The 17500-nt window shown below is 43.3% G+C and overlaps 1 long non-coding RNA gene across 1 annotated transcript in view; it reads right to left on the reverse strand.

The window, feature by feature from the left end:
* Nucleotides 1-11765: 11765 nt before the first annotated feature.
* The window catches only part of LOC122133391, a 7247-nt gene continuing 1512 nt past the window's right edge, over nt 11766-17500 (reverse strand). Inside the window, exon 2 of the long non-coding RNA XR_006152728.1 lies at nt 11766-11829. This is a non-coding gene — a long non-coding RNA (uncharacterized LOC122133391). The remainder of the gene's footprint in view (nt 11830-17500) is intronic.

The following is a 17500-nucleotide window of genomic DNA, read 5'->3' on the forward strand; positions in this document are numbered from 1 at the left end:
ACACACACACACACACACACACTCACACACACACACACCTGTGCAGTGTAGCTACCCCTCCCCCACAAACACAGACACACACACACACACCTATGGGGGCTTACTGGGCTTATGTGCCTGCCCACACACAGTCCTCCCTCTCTCCTAAATCACAGCATGGTAACCCACACACAGTCCTCCCTCTCTCCTAAATCACAGCATGGTAACCCTGGCGATGTGTCTGCATCAGGGCTCATTCAGGATCAGGACCTCTGACCTTTGACCTGAGATAATGATCACAATCACTCCTCAACACAAGTATCGTTTAATCCCATTTGGATGACATCATTCAAATCACTCCAACAACCATGCATTACATTTTGGGGCTGATGTCCACACACATTTTTTATTTCACTCATTGAGCTTAAAATAATATGTGCACTTCAACATAATGTCAGCAGAGGGCAGCATAGCAGAGTGTAAACGAGGGCTCTGAAGCACTAATGAAGCATCACCCCACACGACGTAGAGGCACGTAGAGGAAGAAGAACAATCATTGATGCACTCATCATAAAACGTGAAAACATAGACAACATTCGTCTTTAAAGTCAGGACCCATTTGGTTTGTCACCACCCATGTTGTCATGCTAAAAGAAAAGTTTCTTTTGTTTAGTTGTTTGTTTGTTTACAGAAGTATAAATGAAGTGCTCTGCACACATTCATATGTTTTCTGAGTATGTTTATTGATTTATTTGTGTTTATTTAGACCATTATCTTTGTTAAATAACACATAAATTAGATAACATTTTACAGCACAGAATATTATATACTCAAGGGTCTGGTCCCAAACAAAATACATATCCTGAATCATTCATTCAGAGTCTGATTAATAAAGATGATAAATTAACGTTTTAATTCCCCGTTAGTGAGTGTACGTTGGCATCCATCCGTAGGGCCATTCTCTTGATGAACAATGCTTTGTGCTGACTGGCCTGGATCTTTATCGCCATGACAGCCGTGTTTCCATGGCGTCCGAGAGAAGGGTTTTAGCCTGCGCTCACTAGCCTGGCACCAGGCCACAGGAGGATGCAGAGGAGTTTCAAAAACAAAAAATCAGGTCTCAACTCTCTGACAACAACAGCTCTCACAACCTTTTCAAGCTGAGAGAGAGATTTCACAGCGCATTAAGAAAAGGAAGCTAGCTCCCAACACCAGTTAGGTTAGCGGTGTCATCATTGTCAGCCATTCATTCTGACAAGGTTGAGACATTAACACCAGTTAGGTTAGCGGTGTTATCATTGTCAGCCGTTCGTTCTGACAAGGTTCAGACTTGTCAGCGTTTCTCAGGCCACTGAAAGTTTCTCAATGCAATAGGTCACACATTTACTTTGGGGAGTAAAGCCGATATGCTTTTATTTGTCTGCATGCCATTGATTTGTGATTTGATAATGTGCTGTTTTAGAGACTGAACATATTGATTTGTGATTTGATAATGTGCTGTCTTAGAGACTGAACATATTGATTTGTGATTTGATAATGTGCTGTCTTAGAGACTGAACATATTGATTTGTGATTTGATAATGCACTGTCTTAGAGACTGAACATATTGATTTGTGATTTGATAATGCGCTGTCTGGTCCCCCTACATGTATGAGGTGATACGAGAACGATACGATAGCTACACGTTACACACATAAACACACACTTTATATAGATACAAATTACACACATAAACACACACTTTCAGGAGGACAGACATTCTCCATTTATGTTCATGTCAACTGAGAGTCAATTTGAAAACAGGATGACAGTCAGCAACAATGTTAAAAGTATGCACACAGAGTTAAACGTTTTTCAATAAAATTGAACAACTATGAAGTTAAAAAGTTACATTTTGTTTTCAGATCTGCCATTGTGGTCAACGATACGACACTGCTCTTGTCTCCTGTAAGGTGTTAAAACAATCAGATCTTCCACAAAATGAGAGGAATGTATTCATTGTTCTATGTGTTTCAACATAAACCTCATCCACAGGCTGCCAGGCACTGAGACACTGACTAACCTCTTCTGTTCAAAAGCACATTACCCTACATCACAGTTATGTCACAGGTCATAAATAAGTTCATAAGCTCTATACAAGCCATAGGACCACCATTTGTCATCATACAAAATAAAATGAATTAATGATCTAAAACCAGAAATTGTAACACAGGAATGCACTGCTTTTAACAGCTCAATGCTTTTCTGAAGCAGGTTATATTAAGGCACTGGGTTGTTTTATTGTTTGCTGATTTGTGTGAAAAGTAAGAGCACTTTCCCCAATATGGTCAGATGAAATACGCTGACCAGATACAGCACACGTTGACTAGCATGTGTATGGGACATAAGGGGGTTTGTTGTGCTGGAGTATATAAAGATACTGGTATTTAGTCAGGCACCTGTTGATGTATGTATGTATGTATGTGTGTATGTGTTTGTATGTATTCCATATGTTTGTGTGTTTGTTTGTGTGTTTGTTTGTGTATGTATTTCATATGTTTGTTTGTTTGTTTGTGTGTTTGTTTGTGTATGTATTTCATATGTTTGTTTGTGTGTTTGTTTGTGTATGTATTTCATATGTTTGTTTGTTTGTGTGTTTGTTTGTGTATGTATTTCATATGTTTGTTTGTTTGTTTGTTTGTGTGTTTGTTTGTGTATGGCTCAAATGGTCAGGTCGTCTGATCGTGCTCTGCAGCTGCCCCGGCTGAGGCGGCTCAGGCTCCTGGTCTCCTCCGCTCGCTCAGAGTTCTCCAGCTCCTCCTGAGCCCCAGAGGCTTTCCTCACCTCCTCCTGCACCTCCTGCACACCTCCCAGCTCCTCATGCACCTCCTGTACAGCTGTCACCTCCCTCACCTCCTCCATCGCCTCCTTTGAAGACTTCACCTCTCCACACACTACCTCTTCTCCTGGGTCGTCTGCCTCTTTACTAAGTTCCAGGGGTTCTACCTGCTTTGTCAGCTCCACTAAAGGCGTCAACTCCTTTCCTAACTTCCCTGGAGATCCCACCCCCTTCCCTAACTCCGCTGGAGATCCCACCTCCTTTCCTAACTTCCCTGGAGATCCCACCTCCTTAGGCTTCACTTCATCTCTCTCCTGCACCTCCTCTCTCTCCTCCCCTCCCACTGCCTGTGGTATTGAAACCACCCCCTCCTCTTTCACTCCCACCACCTCCTCGTGTGGAGACAACTTCTCCTCTTCCTCTTTCTTAGCAGGAGGAACTACCACCTCCTTGTCTGGTGTGTGGGTCTCATCTTTGATCTTCTCCTCCTCTGCCACCTCCTCCAGTGCGCCCTCCGCTGTGGATTCTCCCACCTTGTCCTCAGCAGTAGACAGCTCCTCTTTAACCTCCTCTGCCAACTCCTTAGGGCATTGCTCCTCCTCCTCTACCCCATCCACTCTCTTCTCCTCCCTGGCCTCCTGTCTGTCCTCCCCCTTCTCCTCTTTCATCTCCTCCTGCAGCTCTTCTTTACTATCCTTCACCCCACCCTCTGCTTTCTGAGACTCCTCTGTCACCTCCTCATCCTCCTCCTGTTGTGCTGCCGTACTCTCCTCATTCTGTTCCTGTGCCTCCTCCTCTTTCTCCTCCTCAAGATGGGTTTCAGAAATGTTCTCTGCCCTCTCCTCCTGACCCTTGGCCTCCTCCGCCACTGCACCCCCACCGACATCATCTAACAAAACCTCCGCACTGTTCTCCACTCCACACAGCTCCTCTGGGTATCCCTCCCCCAAACATGCCCCTGCCTTGCTGTGCTCCTCCCCTCCTTCTTCGTCTGCCTGCTTGGGGGACTCCTCAACCACTTCCTCATTCTCTTGTAGTTTCACCCCATCCAGCTCCTCTGACGTTTCTTCAAGAACCTCCTCGCGCTCCTTGCGCTTTTCCTCCATGTGCAGGTGGTGCACTGCGTGGCCCACGTAGACCAGCGATGGCGTCGACATGAAGATGATCTGCAGCACAGGCGGATGTGCGAGATGGTGAAGGCCTCCTCGTTATAGCGGACGTTCTCGCAGCCGGGCTGCTGCAGTGTCCTAGTTCCCCCACCGAGTCTCTAAACTTGAGTGAGTGAGAGAGTGTGTGTGTGTGTGTGTGTATATGTGTGTGCCTGTGTGTGTGTGTGTGCAGGTCCTGGGTCCTTGCTGCCCGAGTGAACAGGCCTGAGTGGATGGGCAGTGAAGTCTTAACACCTTTACGATAACTGAGTTAATGATCTTATCTCCAGACACTCTAGATTCACACATTATAGAGATACTATTTTAAACACTGTAACTGAGTTGATGATCTTATCTCCAGACGCTCTAGATTCACACATTATAGAGGTACTAATGATAATATCTCCACATCATGAGCTCCTCCTCTCTGCTGCTCCTCAGGCCATCTTTTTAACAACTGCCACTTTAACACTCCAAATCTACTGACAAACTAAGAAAGATGGGCTGAACATGAGTGAATGTGGTCATGTAAGCCTTTCATAAGCTTAAAAACCAGAGGTGTAAAAAGTACTGAAATGTTGTACTCAAGTAAAAGTACAATTACTTTGATGAAATTTTACTTAAGTACAAGTAAAATTACCCATCTAAAAATCTACTCAAGTAAAAGTAAAAAGTAGTTCATTTAAAATGTACTTTAAGTAAAAGTTACTTAGTTACTTTCAACAACTTGATGGGGGCCGCTCCTATATAGTGCAAAAAAGGACAAGGGGTCATAAATCCAATACAAAAACTAGTTATTTTTTATTAAAGGAGAATCTTTAGAAATATAAGTGCAATGACATTAAACATGTCAACACAACATTTAAGAACTTTTGGGAGGACATGTCAAGACATGACAGCTAAAATAAAAAGTTAAAATACCGCTGCCCCACTGTATATTTAAACTTTGGTTACTTTACTTGTGTCCACCTTTAGAGCATTAGTCTACAAACTTCTTGTTGAGTTTGAGCAGCAGCTGATTTTCAAGATGAGTAGAGTTCATCCGGGCTAGCTTTGCATTGAACAGCAATCCAGCACAGCTGAAGAGTCGCTCGCAGGCGGCCGAGGCAGGTAGGCCAGTATTGAGTTTCAGGGACAGTTTTTTGATATTCTGAAAGGCGTTCAGCAGATCCATATTGACTGAGACACAGGCTAGGTACCCTTCTAACTCCCCTGTACCTTCTGACCTTCTGGACTTCATTGAGGAAAATATTGTCCAACTTGCTCCAGCCTCCAACATCCGGTCAAGGTGTTGTCTGACATAGACTAGACCTGTAGAATGACAAACAACATTTCTGACAATTAAGTATTGAGCTGCCATCAAGAGTGCATCATAACACAGAAATAGCTATAAATAGCTACTTGAGATGACAGACCTACAGTATACAGAATTATAGCATTATTTTCTATTTCTACATGCATCACAATTCATAATCCTCAATTCTTGCTAACCGGGACCCCTTAACATGAACATGAAAGACGTGCACGTTGCAAAGCCATCGTTATCAATATCTGACTAAACATTGTGATAAATTGCAGATAACGACATACACATTGGCCCTCATTCTCGAACATTTTCTGAAGTTTCTTCTGAAATGTTTCTTACGGGCTTCGGAAAAACAACGTAAGCAAAAGACATCCGCCAAATTCATGCACGCTTGAAAATGCGGTCCTACGCAGCAGAAGTTTTCTGGGCTGTGCTCCCCCGGAAGAGTTTTCTTAAATTGAAAGCGCGTTCTCGTGCTCCTGAATTTGCATACATACACGCCCTGCCATCTCCTTATAAGGGCACGCAACCGTAGTGACGTGTGCAGTCGGAATCGACCGAATCTACACGAAAGCAACTCGTAAACGAGTCATGTCAAAGCGGTTTCGTGTACATTACATTTAGTCATTAAGCAGACACTTTTGTCCAAAGCGACGTACAAGGGATAGAACAGTCAAGCTACGAGCAATAGAGACCTAGTGTAACAATAAATACTACTTTACATAAGAAATAGAAAAACGAAATAGGAAATAAAAACGAAGTGCAGGAATGTAACTGCTATAAGTGCAAGTTAAGCACTAGTCGAAGTGCCAGTTAGGAAGGGAGGTGCTCTCTGAAGAGTTGGGTCTTCAAAAGCTTCTTAAAGGTAGAGAGGGACGCGCCTGCTCTGGTAGTGCTAGGCAGTTCGTTCCACCAACGTGGAACTACTTGAAAATTCTGGATTGCCGTACTTGCACAGACGGCAGTGCCAAACGACGCTCACTAGACGAGCGCAGCATTCCGGTGTAGTCCTTTTATTTATTTTATGACATCACGGTGCCTCGTAGAATCATGACTATAGGCCTACATGTGAAACGTAATTGTTAATGATACTTTAATCCGAGGATCTGTAGAGTTGATGTGAACGCAATCACCAACGATTTCTCACAAATTAATTAACACGGAGAGTTTTCTTAAATGCGATTCCTCAAAAAACCACAAGATGGCCCACGGGGCCATCTTGTGGTTTTTTAAGGAATCGCATTTGAGAAAACTCTGGCCGAGTTATGACTGCTATTTCGAGTTCGGAAAGTCTTCTGAAGTTCAGAGCAAATCCCAGATGAGAGAACTTTCATGAATGCCGAATGTTGTCCTAAATCCAATTCCTCTTAAATTCCTCTTAAATTCCTCTTAAATTCTTCTTAACTGCGTTCGAGAATGAGGCCCATTGACTTGTCCAACTGTCTGAAAACGATGGTGTGCGCATTCACATTGTTCTGTTTCAAGGCATGGGAGGCAGCCAAATGATTAGCCTAATATGAGTTTATGTGGTGTATTTCATTGCTGATGACTGATCTGCAGTTTTTAACACAATATGAGAGACTGAACATAATAATTCTATGACCTGAAACGAATGGAAGACAGGAATGGTATTATTAGTCTATTGGATGACCGCTGTCGACGTTAGCATACTCAGGGCGGTTGCAAGTGCTAGCCAAAATTAGGCTACTAGTGCCATGAAACGCATATTTTGCTTAATGGAGCAAAGCTAACTAAATGACAAAACGCTGTCTGAACTACTAATGGAAAGGGACAAATACTGTACTTACCAACACATGCTTGCGCAGATTTGAAGATGAATTTGTATAAGCAGAAAGTTCTGACTGACGGATTAGGCACAGTTTACACAGCATATCTGTTGCCTCTTTTACGTTGGAAGGCAAACTGCTTGCTGAGATGTGGCCACGGGTTTTCTTCATCTTCTTTAATTTCAACTGGCGGAAAGTTCGGTGCTTCAGCTTGTAGGTGGTCCGCAGCTTGTTGGTAGTCCGCACTATCATCTTCCTCCATGTCTATCTCTCGTGACTCGGCACCGTACCGGCGCCTTGCATGACTCCATCATATACTCTATGCAGCATCCACCATTGCAGTGAGAATTGTGGTGCGCGATTCCCACCTTGAACTATGTTTTTTTTTTTTTACTCAGTAACGGATGTAATTTCCAATGTAGCGAAGTACAATACTTCAGTCAAAATCTACTTAAGTAAAAGTAAAATTACCGATTTCAAAAACTACTTAAAAATTACAAAGTACACAAAAAAACGACTCAATTACAGTAACGTGAGTAAAAGTAATTCGTTACTTTACACCTCTGTTAAAAACACAAACATCATCAATAACATTGTTATTGTTACACTTTCAGTAGTGAAAGACCCACTAGCAGACAACACAGCTCAAGGTTCAGAGTTAGTTTTAATACAGTTCTCAGGCAACAATCCAAGGGCAAAAGACAGTCTCGTAAGTCAACAGGCAGGCAAAAGGTTACAAATCCAACAGTCAAACAGAGTCCAAGGCAGAGGTATCCAAAACACCGAATCCAAACAGGGTCAGGTCAGACATCAGGCAAGGGTCAAAATCAGTGGCAGACAGAGTACAGTGAGAGTACTAATCGCTGGAACGGCACAGGTAATAAACTGGGATGATCTGGCAGAGACGGAAAGGCACACCGGGCTTGAATACCAACAAACCAATCACAACAAACAGAAATCAGGTGTGCTCACAAAATGGCGGGAAATCAAACAAAGACAGGGCGGAGTCAGAGACACATGTCATTTCAAAACAAAAACAGAAGGCACATGACACCACCACATGATCAAAACGTAAACAAAAGCACATGTTGCCGGAAAAACAAGAACTTAAACAACAGAATAACTAACAGTAATACATATAAAACCTGAATGAAAATAAACTTAAATATGCATAAATATTTACATTATATGTACAGTCAGTAGGTAATATGTCAAACAAAACCTTCATCATTCATATACATGGAGAGTTCTAGTGCGAGCAACACTCAGAGAACATGCTTCTGTTCTATATGAACCTCCTTCTGTTCTATGTGAACCTCCTTCTGTTCTATGTTAGCCTTGGTCGGTTCTCTGTGAGCGTACTTATGTTCTCTGAGAACGTGCTTCTGTTGAGTCCACTCAATGGCCAAATCAGCTGCTCTAAACTCAGTCGGTACAGGATCGCAGTGACTCAGTCTCTAAACTCTGACCTCAGGTTTGTGTGCAGGCTTAAGATTACATTATTTGTTGTCCCAACCCCTTCCAGTACATTCACTGTTGAAGGCTTACAGTTCCAGGTCATAACAGGCTTTCAGACAAAACAAACTATTTGTGACACACTTGTGACTTTGTGTCCCAACCTTCCCTAGAAGCCAGTCTTAAGAAGTGTAAAAGCCCTGCTGTGTACTTCACAGTAATTGTACCCATTAGATAGTACTGCCCACAGATGGTTCACAGACATGAGCCTGACAAAGTCTTAAGGAAACACTGTTTCTTTCCATCAGAGTATCAGTTAACGTACATATTTAACAATTATTAAAAGTGAAGAGATACTCTGCAGAGCCCACAGGTAAATTGACAAAACTATCATGAGGGGTTTTCAAGAGTAGAAGGCCCTTTCTCTTCCCCTTCAGTTCTACCATGCAGATCTTGCTCTCTATTCTCAGTGATCTTTCTCTTCCCCTTCAGCTCTACCATGCAGATCTTGCTCTCTATTCTCAGTGATATGTGATCTTTCTCTTCCCCTTCAGCTCTACCATGCAGATCTTGCTCTCTATTCTCAGTGATCTGTGATCTTTCTCTTCCCCTTCAGCTCTACCATGCAGATCTTGCTCTCTATTCTCAGTGATCTGTGATCTTTCTCTTCCCCTTCAGCTCTACCATGCAGATCTTGCTCTCTATTCTCAGTGATCTGTGATCTTTCAATGGCTGTGTGTTTCTGGAAAGGCCATCATGACAAACATCTGTCATGCTAGATATTACTAATGATGTAATGCAAAAGCCATCCTGACGAGTTTCTACTGATGAAGGCAGGAACTCCTACTATTGACCTTTGAACTCTGACCCCTACCCTCCCCCTCTCCGCTCTAAGTCTCTCCTGCAGATATAAAACATCCAACTTCATTCTCTCCATCTCTCTGTTCTTCCCCTCCATCTGTCTGTTCTTCTCCTCCATCTCTCGGTTGAACTCTCCCTCCATCTTCTCCTTGGTGATGCTGATGTTTCTCTGTAGTTCAGGCAGGATGATCTTCATGAGGTTTCTCTCTGCTTCAACCCTGGCCTCTCTCTCATAGCTCTCTCTCATCTCCTCCATCTCCTCTCTGTGTCTCTCCTCCATCTCGCTCCTCTCCCTTTCTCTCTTTTCTCTCACTCTGATTAGCTTTCTCTCCATCTCCTCTCTCTGTGTAACCTCTCTATTTAACTCTCTCTCCATCTCCCTCTTCTTCTCTTCATCCCTCTCTTCTTTCATCTTTCTGTCCAGTTCTGTTGTTCTTTCATTTAACATTCTAATTTCTCCTTCATGCTGCTGAATCTCTCCCTCCATCTTCTTCAGAGACTTCTGGACATTTTTATCAAGTTCCTCTCTTCTCTCTCTCTCCTCCCCCAGTTTCCTCTCCTCTACCTCTCGTTCTTTCTGTATTATTCTCTCTATCTCTCTGAGCTGTTTCTCTGCCTCCTGGTAGGTCTCACTACTGTAGAATCTCTCTCTTTTTCCTGACACCATCTCTTCTATCTTCTCTAGCAGCTGTGTGATCTTAGTGTTGTCAGGCCTGTCCTTAACGTTGAGAAGGTGACACCTGTTCCCACATTTCTCTACCAGCTGCTGGAGCTCCTGGCTCCCTGTCTGGAGCAACTCCTCCACACTCCTCTCTCTCAGCCCCTCAGCATGGGTGAAGAGGATCAATGTGTGTCCCCAACAGCCCTCCCCAAACATATCATCCATTTTCTCCAGCATCCTCCTCTCCTCTCCTTCAGACGGCTCCACTGGAATCACCAGGAGGAAGGCGTGAGGTCCAGGGGTAGACAGACGGACACAAAGCCCCACGTCCTGTCTCAGGTCCTTCTCAGAGAGTCCACTGCAGAACCAGTCTGGAGTTTCCACCACGGTCACCCGTCTCCCAGCCACCTCCCCCTGTCTGCTCTCACTGTGCTGGGTCTCTGTGGATGTGTGTGTGAGTGTGTGTGTGCTGGCCGGCCTCCCAAAGTCCTCTGTGCCCAGGATGGTGTTTCCTGCTGCTCTCTTCCCAGCTGTGCTCCCCCCCAGCAGCACCAGTCTCAGCTCAGACACAGCAGGAGACACTGGGGGCGCTGGACCAGGACTCTCTCTTCCCACTGCAACACACGCATGCACACACAAACACACAGTTAGAGAACCTGAAGTATTTATTTCAGATAGTCCAGTTATCATAAGCTGTTCAACAACCCTAAAGCAGGACATTAACAATAGCAGAGTGTGAAGCTAATCTATTAAGTGTGAAAAAATGACCTCATTATGCATAATATTTACAACTTAGTGTTGATGAAGACAAAGATCTTGCAAGCTGTTACATCACTTCAAATACTGAGGAGTTTACAAAACATTAAATTCATTACAGACTCACAAACATGATGACTTACTTTTTGGACGATACAACTCAGTGCTGTCTCTTCTCATAACGGTAGGAGGATCTGGATCTAAGAGTCCAACACAAAGGATCAGAAGCCCATCCAGTTACTGTAGTAGCTACTGAAGTTTTTGACACTGTGAACAGCACTGAGTGAGACAGGATTAATGATACTGGGGAGACTCTCCTCCTGATGCAACACAATACAGACAGATAGAGACTGAGATTTAAAGGGAAAACAGGAACTGGAGCTGAGATGTGTGAGTATGTCAGAGTGTTAATACCATGTGAGTGAAAGTAGCATTTAATGGGTAATTAGTTTAGAAAGAGAATCACTTTGATTTGTCCTTTGGGCTTCAACACACAGTCTATGTTGCTAAACACTTAGGATACACATCTCTTCTCTCACACTCACCAGTCAGATGTTCTCTTTCTTTCTCCGACAGGTGTCTGTCAATCTGCTCCAGCTTTCTGTCTCTCTGCTCTAGCTGTCTGTGTCTCTCCTCCAGCTCCCTGCCTTGTTCTTGTAGTTGGGTTCTCAGGTCCTGTAGTTGACTGTTCTTGTCCTCCAGTTCTGTGTTCTTCTCCTCTAGTTGTTGTTTTGTCTCCTCCATCTCTTTATTCTTCTCCTCTAGATGTTGTTTTGTCTTTTTTCGTAGTTGTTGTTTTGTCTCCTCCATCACTCTATTCTTCTCCTCTAGTTGTTGTTTTGTTTTTTCTTCTAGTTGTTGTTTTGTGTCCTCCATCTCTTTATTCTTCTCCTCAAGTTGTTGTTTTGTCTTTTCTTCTAGTTGTTGTTTTGTCTCCTCCATCTCCACGAGTCTCTCTTTGCTGTCTTTCAAAAGTTTAATCTTTTCCTCCTTGTTCTCCTCCAGTTGTTTGTTTTTCTCCATTAACTCATCAGTTGCCTTCCGCCATGCAAGCAAAGCTGGGAAGAAACATGTTGTGATATTTTTAGTCTTGTAGTGTTGACTATTTTATGAGTAGACAATTTAATTATCTAATACAAATACAGTCTACAGTTAATTTCCAATCGTCTCTACTGGTTTATACTTTTGCCTTTCTGTCAGAATCATGTTTCAGACAGACACTTAGGAAGTCTCAAAACACACACACACACACACACATTACCTCTGCAACAATTGAGCAGTTGGTCATGCTGTTACATGAGTGAGGTGTTGCTACATATTTTCAATTGGTTATCTGATAGAGAAATACCCTTCAGACTAGGGATGCACCGATACCGATACCAGTATCGGGTATCGGGCCGATACTTCGTTAAAATACTCGTACTCGTACTCGTTTTTGAATTGCCGATACCAAGCACCGATACCACTCAACAGTATTTCACTGCATCAAACTGGTCAGGCTATGCGGACACAAAATGTGATTTGTTGTCCTACCTGTCCTACCACTCTCTGCCGGACTAGTAAGTAGCTTATTTGCCATCTTGTTTTGTCTTGTGTTGCACTTGCTTGATGTTTGACTGTGTTAGGAAAGTTTGTCATACTGTCAAAGTATTTCAGTATACAGGTTTCGCTAAATTTAGCCGCTAGCATCTCGTTAGCAATTAGCAATTTCGTTGTGCTGCCTTAACGGCGATTTGGGCTCATTTTAAGATAAATGACGACGACAGGAGTAAGGCACAGTGTAAGATCTGCACTGCTACGGTGTTGAGGGGCGGAAAGGAAAGTACTTTGTTTAACACAAGCAATTTGATTAAACATCTGAAGATGCGCAGCACACACAGAGAGAGAGAGAGGCAGAGATAAAGACTTATAGTGCCACATAGGTTAAGTGATTGTTTGTGTACTTGAGCAGGAGACTCTTTTGATCCTTTTGTAACTGATATGTGCTCTTGTGCTAATCCAGTAATAGTTCTGTTGACTTTTTGTTAAGCAGACTGTGTTGTTAACTATGCAGCAAATTGTATTGCCTTTATCTGGTTATATTTGCATTTCGTCTAATGTGATGATATTGTCTGTTTGAAGGCTTTTTTTTTGTTAAAACCAGAAAGCTCTGTTTATTTTTGGCTTGGGATAGCCTTCTGTTCATTTTGTACTATAGGCTTGACATAATCTGCAGAGGATAAAATAAAATCTGCCTCCAAATTAATTGCACTTTCATGGACACCAAATCTAAGAAGTATCGGTATCGGTACTCGGTATCGGCAAGTACACAAATAAAAATACTCATATCGGTTTGTAAAAAAGTGGTATCGGTGCATCCCTACTTCAGACAGATGATTTAATTCAGCCTGACATTATATGGCCATGGCAAACCCACAATATTCTCTCCTAAGGAATGAACCTGTTCTAACCTATGCTCTATGCTATACTGTAGCCTGTGCTACTGCCAACTCATGTGAACTTGGCTTGGCTGTATGAGTATTAAACAAGTTCTAACTAAAAGACAGAGGCCAAATAAAGGAACTAGGCTTTGTTATATGATTATTAAACTGGTTTAATTACACTGTATGGCAAAGGCTAAATTAAAAAGGTGGTTTGGCTATATGATTATAAAACATATTTATTTAAACTACATAATGAAGGTTACATAACTTGAAGTGAAGATTAAATTAATAATGTCTCTTCTCTCCCCAACAGGACCTGCAGACACCCACCCTGTAAGGAGCTGCTGACCAGGAAGAGGTCAGTTCTGGTTTCATAACTCACTGAACACCATTATTCACACAGAGAAAATCTGCATTTAAGCACCTGGCAGTCAACCCTGTATATGTTGTGAGCTGATCTGATTGTGGATTATTGCTCTGTTACCCACAGACTCAACTTGTCCCAGTCACCACATAGCAGATCTCAACCTGTCCCAGTCTCCAAATAGCAGATCTCAACCTGTCCCAGTCACCACATAGCAGATCTCAACCTGACCCAGTCACCACATATCAGATCTCAACCTGACCCAGTCTCCACATAGCAGATCTCAACCTGACCCAGTCACCACATATCAGATCTCAACCTGACCCAGTCACCACATATCAGATCTCAACCTGACCCAGTCACCTCATAGCAGATCTCAACCAGACCCAGTCACCACATAGCAGATCTCAACCTGACCCAGTCACCACATAGCAGATCTCAACCAATCTGGGCCATCTGGGGGCCCTAAGCAGAACTGTTTTCTGGTCACTGGGTTGATGTCACTGATGAGACGAATGACTAGGAACTAATGGCATTGGTATGTGCTTGTAGGTATGTGTGTGTGTGTGTGTGTGTGTGTGGGGGGGGGGGGGGGTGTTACTCTGTGTATGTTTGTGTGTGTCAGTCATCCATCCTACACATGAGCCAGTCATCCATCTACTAGAATGACAACATGTCCATCAAAACTGACAGCATTTACAATATGTCATTAATAACCTATTGTTATCAATATGTCATCAATCCTTTTAGTGTTATCAATATGTCATCAATCCTTTTAGTGTTATCAATATGCCATCAATCCTAATAGTGTTATCAATATGTCATCAATCCTATTAGTGTTATCAATATGTCATCAATCCTATTGTTATCAATATGTCATCAATCCTATTGTTATCAACGTCATCAATCCTATTATTGTTATCAATATGTCATCAATTGATACATCATTCCCTGTTTGTTAGAATTGCTGCAACCTGCTGATTACTCTATTACTCTTCTCTACTCTAAATTCTCTAAAAACCTCTGAGGCCATTTTCAAAATCTTCTAGAGGATTAAAACACTGACTCTAGTTCAACGCATTCATCATCAGGATTTGAGGCCATTTTCAAAAATTTCTAAAAAGAAAAATCTCGTTCTTGATCGACGCATTTATCATCGGTATTTGAGAATCTCTACTCTGCTGGACTATCATCTAAATCTCCAGGTAACCCTAAGGAAAAAACATACTTGTCAACTTTTTGCGGTGAAAAACAACCTACAATAACTACAACTGCCAACTCACAGGTTAGCGGAAGGCGCTGTCGTTCTTTTTAACAGAAGGCAGAAGAAGATTTTTTTCCCACAAACAGTAGGTTTTTGCTTCTTCCTGTGAGCTCGGAGTTGTTTAAGCCATTGCTACATTAATACAACCTGACCCAATTCTCACTCTGAGAATCTAGCGTTTCAGCGAGCCTACACAAGCCTTGCAAGCAAACACCAGTTAAAGCTTAAAGTTTGACTACTTCACCGCGAGTCACCACGACATCATAGCTAACAGAAATAGATAAACTCAAGTTTTTGACTCCCATCTGATATCACCACGATGTCCCCCCTCAGTGGTGCACCTGGATGCGACTCCTGCCTCCTGCTCAGACAGAAGGTTGTGGAACTTGAAGTCAGGTTGGAGGACCTCTACCAGATCAAGCTGGATGAGCAGTTCATTGACTCCATTGTCTGTGTGGGTCCTCACTCATACATACACACTGGACATCTCGATTCCACCCTGCCCTGCATGGATCCTAACCCAGTCCACACCACCGCTCTCTGGCCACTGCTGGGCACCAAGCCCACCCTGCCGGTGAACTCCACTCCTCACCTGCCTGAGCCATGGCGAACAGCTGGCAGAAGCAAGCGTGGCGGAAGGCGGTCGGGACGACACACTGAGCCAGGCCAGCCCTTGCAACTGGGAAACCGCTACACCACACTGATGGATGAAGAGGAGCCCCCTCCACTGATGACACCCCTCCTCAGCCCCTCCTAGATGACATCCTCTCATCCCTGCGACCCCCCCGTAGACCGGCTCCAACGCAACACAAGCATCGTACCGATATCCAGCATGACCCACGCTGCCCTGCTTCCCATCCCGGGCCCTCGACACAGTCGGCATCCCCTTGACGACTTCTCCCGCTTGACACGACAACCTCCACCCTGGTCATTGGCAGCTCCATGGTCAGAGATTTCTACATCCCCCCTTCACCTAGCGGTCCCTGCAAGGTTCACTGCTTCCCTGGAGCCAGGGTCCGTGACATTCACCGTAGACTCCGAAGCATCCTCGCCGGCTACACCAAAATCAGCACCATAATTGTACATGTGGGCACTAACGACATCAGAGCTAGACAGTCAGAAGTCCTGAAGGCAGACTTCATAGCTCTCCTCACTACCCTTATGGACACAGGAAGACGGATCATCATCTGAGGGCCTCTCCCTACCTACCGGAGAGGTGCTGAGAGATAGTCCAGACTATTCAACCTCCACACCTGGCTGTGAATGACCTGCGCCTCATTAGACATTAACTTTGTTAACAACTTTGACCTGTTCTGGGAGAGGCCCGGCCTGCTGAAGCATGATGGCCTCCACCCGAACCGGATCGGAGCCAGTCTGCTGTCGGACAACATGAGGACCACCCTAAGGCATTGCAGCATCCTGTGCTGCAGGAGCATCTCCTTTGATGATTTTGCCTCGTTTGAATATCATGCTATTGTTCTAAATTGCCAGCCTCCTGCTCTGACAGTTACTGTGTATAGGCCACCCAAGCAATGTCGCACTTTTCTAACAGACTTTTCAGAACTACTCTCCATTATCCACACAAACTACGGTAAGATTAGTATCATTGATGATTTTAACATACATGTGAATAATGGGAACGACTCAAAGGCCAGGGATTTTACGAATCTCTTGAATTACATGGACTTTACACAACACATTACTGAACCCACTCACAACCGTGGTCACACCCTTCTGTTATATCTGGTCCCTGCTTAAGGAACCGAGGTTACGTAAGTAACCGAGATGTTTTTGTACTAGTTATGTTCATCATAACTTTGATTGACGTCATGTACCATTCTGTTATATCGCAGTCAACTGCGATAAGGAACCCCAGATGCGGGGCCATCATGTGTTAATGATTAAGTAACTACTCTCAAGGACAGCACTTGACTCTGTAGCACCATTGAAACAAAAAAAAGGTTTTAGCCAAACAAAAAGCTCCATGGAGAAATGAGGAAATGATTCATCTTAAGAGATCTTGCAGAAGGTCTGAGCATACATGGAGAAAGACCAAGCTACAGGTCCATCTTGATATTTTTATGGATTATCTTTCAGTCTTTCATAAAGCAATAAGAAATGCTGGGAAGGATCATTTCTCTAATTTGATATCTATGAATTCTAACAATTCTAGGCTGTTCTTTTCAACAATCGACAGCCTTATAAATCCTGCACCCAAAGTAGATGATGGTCTCTTTTCCACCTCCAAATGTGAGGGATTTGCGGCATGCTTTAGAGATAAGATGCTTCAGAGATTAGGATGAATATTGCTCAGGAAATTCCAAATGTCTTGTTTTTTGATCCCCTTCCACCTGCTGTAACAGTATGAGCTTTTTAACACTGGCTGATATAGAAATGCTGAGCAAAGTAGTGTCACAACTGAAGCCGTCCACATGTCCTCTTGTTCCCATTCCCACCACATTTTTAAGACCATTTTAAGACCATCTTAACTCTGTGTCTAAGGACATTCTAGCCATTGTGAACTGTTCCCTGCTTACATGTATTTTCCCATCAGAACTTAAAATTGCCCTGGTGAGACCCCTCCTGAAAAAAAAGCAATTTAGACTCTTCGGTTCTAAATTATTTTAGACCCAACTCCAACCTTCCCTTTCTACGAAAAATCCTGGAAATGTTTTCTT

Source organism: Clupea harengus, chromosome 2 (assembly GCF_900700415.2).
Source record: "Clupea harengus chromosome 2, Ch_v2.0.2, whole genome shotgun sequence".
In the NCBI taxonomy this organism is placed as follows: Eukaryota; Metazoa; Chordata; class Actinopteri; order Clupeiformes; family Clupeidae; genus Clupea; species Clupea harengus.